The sequence below is a fragment of the Monomorium pharaonis genome, chromosome 6 (assembly GCF_013373865.1).
Source record: "Monomorium pharaonis isolate MP-MQ-018 chromosome 6, ASM1337386v2, whole genome shotgun sequence".
In the NCBI taxonomy this organism is placed as follows: Eukaryota; Metazoa; Arthropoda; class Insecta; order Hymenoptera; family Formicidae; genus Monomorium; species Monomorium pharaonis.
The window spans coordinates 19,908,359-19,913,665 of NC_050472.1; the positions used below are offsets into that span (position 1 = coordinate 19,908,359).

The following is a 5,307-nucleotide window of genomic DNA, read 5'->3' on the forward strand; positions in this document are numbered from 1 at the left end:
CACAAAGGGAGAGGGGAAGGAGTGCCTTAAAATTCTTTTGCGTCTGGATATCATTGATCTATGGCCCTGCTATTATAGTTAATATTCTCCGATTATTTAAGATATCGTTTGCAATAAACGGTGTACGCATCCAGAAGAAACTATTATTACATTTAGCTTTAGCCATATTTTGAGAAAGAATTTCTGTAATCCTAAATAAAATTCAAAAGTATCGCCATATTCTTCATTCTCAGATTATTAAAATTTATCAATACATATTTATCGATGTTAAAAGTCGCGGAAGAAAAGTACAGAATATGATTTTAAAATAAAAAGTTTTTATTAACTTGTTTCGCAACAGGTTAATAAATAATATTTCGAAATGCACCGTTTTCGTAATAAATTACAGCCCGTGACATTCTCGTAAACGCGCTTGCGTAACATCTCGGAGAAACCACGTGGTCAGCAAAAAATTCCGAAAAGTCCGGCGATCGAGTCCCGTGGGTCAGACGCGTTAGGGACCGCTCGTGGGCATCAGGGATCAGGGATCCGATGACGCTAATGACGAGGCTATGTGTCCGCATATTGACGCTAACTGGACTGACTACGAGGAAGACTCGTTGGTGCCGAAGACAGCGGTGGACGCGAAGAAGCGAGAAGATGAGAGAGGCAGAGAAGTGGCGATGTCTGGGCAGAAAGTATCGTGCAGAAACGGCACGAGGTAACAAACGTCTCCTCGAGGCTCCGCGACGCGAGGAGAGGAGGTCGAGGCGAGGTGAGGAGGCCGTTTTCGAGCCGCGGAGATGATTTACCTTACAACTAACAATATCCCTCCTTAAGGCCCTGGCGGATTTATTGGTTCTCTCTCTTTCCACCGGAGAGTGTCCGACGGGGGGGTTAGGGGCAGCATGCCTCGCGAGGTATCCAGAAAGAGAGAGAGAGAGAGAGAGAGAGAGACGGAGGCGGAGAGGAGATGAGAAGAAGGCCCCGGGCTCGAACCCGGCACCTCATTACCCGATAATTTACTACGCGAGTAATTAACTGGGCACACAAACGGTGCCACGTTATGTGTATAATACCCGGTGCGCGTATACCCCGCCGACGACTCTTCCCTCGACGGTACTTCTCGGATGCGTATACGCTCGTATATTACCGCGCCGCGTCCTCCTGCCGATCTATTTATCCATTCGTTTTGGCGTGACGAGCCCTCTCGCGCTCGCCGGCCGACCCGGATGCGCGCGATAAACGCTTCGATAATGGCGGTCCCGAGCGGCCCGGCGAGAAAAAAGTATTTACGACGTCTGCGTATTACATTTTATTTCTCTCCTCGGGATTTTAGCACCACGGTAATGGCGCGATAATTATGGTCTCTTATAGCGTATTATAACTGAGATAATAATAACAATATGTGCGCTGGGCTTATCGCAAAAAGAAAGCGGCGCAGAATTGACTTTCCGAAGAGTTATTGTACTTTCTGCGCTGATCAAATTGTCGCGTGAATCAACGTGGGTTACATCTGTAAGCAGATCACAGCGGGAAAAGGGGGGGGCTCGAGATGTCATTAAATCCTACGATCAGCTTCGTAAAGACTCGTTTCCAAGTATCTCGCGTCGGCGAGGACAAAGGTTCTCGCGAAAGACAGACGAGAACCGAGGAAATCGCCATTTATAGGCACTGCCGAGGTAGGCTATCGCTTGTTATTCGGCACGTTCCTGGATTTTTCATTTGATACGCATTTTACGATTTTTCGCGTGTGACTGCCACCGCCTCGGCTCCTCTGTACGGTCATCTGATCGAGGCTACCTGCATGCTAATCGCGCCGCCAACACGGACAGAAACTATGTGCGAGGAATAGATCGTGGTATTAGAGCTACAAATTCGACTACTCGATTCCTCTCTTCCGAGAGATTTAGAGATCGTGTCTCAAGACTTGGTCAGACGTAGCTCATAAATTTCCTCGAACGAACTCTAGCGTATGCAAAATGAAAACGAGGCAACTTCAACTTACCAATATCCCCTCATAATCGGTCAATTACGTCCAACACGTCGTGTAATATCGTGTAACGTGACACCTGACACCGTCCGGAAAAAAGACTAATGTTGAGTTTACTTCGTTATCCTGGTAAATTATTTCCGTGCGACCGAGAGATAAATTCTTTGTGGACGGTAATAATTTAAAAAAGCGAAATTAATTTAGCATCCATATGGGTGCCGCTGCCAAAACGGTGATAAATCCTCCACACCGATACGCCTGCGCGAATGTAAATCACCTCCCCCCCCCCCCACTCCCAACGCATTTAAGGTTTCGCGACCGAAGGAGGTAAGGTCTAAGCACACTCGCAGGCATGCATTAAAAACACAGCATTCCTGACGAATAGCCCGCGAAGCAGCGAGCGCTCGAGATTGCGCGGGACGGCTCGTTGGTAAAGGAATCGATGAGCACCACTGGTGAATGTCACGCGTTGGCGGCCACGGATGTCGACCGGTGACATCCGGATGCCGGGAGGATAAGGACGATGCGCGTCCTGCGTACCGCGCCGCTCTGCGGAGGAGTCGTTCGATACGGCGCGAGAGAAGAAGGCACTAAAATAATAAGGGGAGAGAGGAGGGCTCCGGGTCCGGGCTGGGAGAGGCGCGAAGAGGCGAAGGCTTAAGCCCGAAGAAAAGGCGGCGGAGCTGATTAGAATGAGAATAGACGCGGACGTGAACGCGCAAACGGATCTCCCTGGATTGGAGGAGCGGGGGAGAGGGGGGAGAAGCATCGCCGGTAGGGCACGAGGAGATGAGAGACCGAAACAGGCAAACTAAATAATAAAGCCCACACTTGGCCCACTACCTCCCGGGACCCCGAACCCGGGGACCACCCGGTGCAAGGGAACGAGGAGTCGCTCGTCGAGAGCGAGCGCTGAGGCCCCGGGTGGGCAGAGGTGAGCATTTGAAATGGTAATTACGAGAACCGAAACCGCCGATCCCTGATAAAATCGTTTCCAGCGATCATTCAGCGAAATGAATTTTCACCTTGGCGCGGACTGTTTCACCGCTAATAACGCCGCCCGGCCGGCCCGTTTGTGGATTTCTACCTCGGACGCAATCGGAGCAGTCGGCTTGAACGGCGCACGCGTAATCTTGATCGGGCAGGTGCATAAACCGTTTCTTAAAGGCGGAATGTTAATACCGTGTTAAACGTTCTGTAACGTCGAGGTTGGCGAGCAATTATTAATTAACGCTATCTTAAAGGGGCGCGAACACGCGAGTCTCAGGACACGAAGAGGATATCGCGATAAGCGTAATGAGAGCACCTCGGAAGGAAAAAAAATCTCCCGCGCAACTTTGAGAGATGACTCTCGCGATGCGATCGCTAATTATATCTAGTAATCGGTATTAAAAAGACCTACGCGCCGTTAAACGTATTTTCAAGCATATCCCCGCTCGGAAGATGCGATTATCCCGAAGCCACAATACCAGAATTTAATTACTCTTTCGCTTGCGTTGTTCATCTCGAGGATGCAACGAACGGGCCACTCGCGCGCCCGTGCATTATGCATACGAGAGCCCGAGAGATGCACTTATGAAGGATCTGATTGAGTTCTGAGTAAATGGCATCTGGTTAGCCGAGCTGCTAATTAAACAGCCGCGAGCAGCATCGTTCGTCTTCTCGGTATGTGTATATATGTAGCTGCGCGAAAACAACACGGCGGTACTCCGCGCGTTTAAATTATTCACTGCATGCACCGCAATATATTTAAACCTGACTTCGCAAACTGTATTTTCTGTACATGTTAACTATGTAATTTGAATTATGGAAATATTGATTACAATTAAAGGAGATTTAGAAGAAAACGCTTAATTTACATTGCACAGAATATACAATATAATGTCACAAAATCAGTAATATCAATTTTCATTAACGATTCTTTTTAAATTTATTCGAGCCGTTAAAATTCAAAAATATTGCAACATATATTTTTTTTTTATATCTGTAAACTGAAAACATTGGTTTTGATTTCAACGAAAAGTGAGGGCTTTCCATTCGATACAGGATAACACGCGACGATAGTAATTTTCGATTATTTTCACGAGCTCTTCTATCCCTTCCTTTCCCCTCTATCGATATACGCCATCAGTTAGACACGAGAGACATCGTCCGCGCGCGTGGAACAACCGCACGGCGGTGCATTATGCATACGAGGGCCAAGCTGAGGTGCGCTTATGAAGGGATCTGATTGAGTTCTGAGTATATAGCGTCTGGTTTGCCGAGCTGCTAATTAAACACCCGCGAAGAGGTGCCCGACACACGGGCGTGCGAGTCACACACCGGTTCTGCGTTACCACCAGGGCCGTCTCGTCCCTCCCCCCCCCTCTCTCTCTCTCTCTCTCTCTCTCTCTCGCTCGGTCTTTCTCTCGCCTCGTCCGCGTCGATTCTCCTCTTGCCACCACTCGTCCTCACCGCTCTCGCTCGCTCGCTGATTGATATTTAAGCCCGGAGTTTAACCCACCCGCGGTCCCTCTCCCGTCCTCCTCCCATCCTACCGTCATCCATGTTCCACGCGATCGTTAGCGAGCCGCTCCTACTCCCGATGTAGGCTGTGTTGCTGGTACTGGTGATGCTGGTGCACACCGTGTCGTTGCGGCGGTGATTTCTGCACACCTGGCGAGGAGGTCCTGGTACCAGCAAGCCCGACGCGACCGGGGAGTAATAGCGTACGCCTCGATTAAATCCGACTCGCCTCGGCGACGGCAACATCCTCACGACAATTTTGTTCGTTCCCCGTTCTCTTTTCTCTATTTCTCTCTCCGGCCTCTCATCGCGACACGCTCCCGGTGCCGCATCAACGTGCCGGAAGTGGAGATAGAGTCAAAACGCAGATTTATGGAGGAAACGTTGCTAGAGTAATCCGCGATTCGCATACGACGCCTTCTGCGCATTCCGAGCAACGGAGAGACGTACAGTAATTTATGAAACATTGCAAAGTGACGATTTTTTTGAACGATTAAGGTGCAAAAGATTGTTGAACTATTTGTTACGAGCTAGCTCAATCGATTCCGATTAATATATATCAGTTTAGGTGTTTAAAAAGGAGAAAGGGAATAATACTCTAATTTATCGCAACATGCCACAATTACTAATATCAAATTAAAAAGTTTCTAGAACATCTACATTAAGTTTCGCACACAGCCAAGTACGTATTTGTTTTTTTAAGTGAAATATTGACAATGTTATTAAATGGAAAGAACTGTTTCTTTAATTGTTATTGCGATACAAATAATAAACGGTTCCCGTCGCTTGATATCTAAATCACCATACAGTATACACAATGACCACGTTCG

General features: G+C 48.1%; 1 pseudogene; it reads left to right on the top strand.

Moving 5' to 3' along the window:
- Positions 1-415: 415 nt before the first annotated feature.
- Positions 416-802, top strand: LOC105833578 (annotated as a pseudogene).
- Positions 803-5,307: the final 4,505 nt, after the last annotated feature.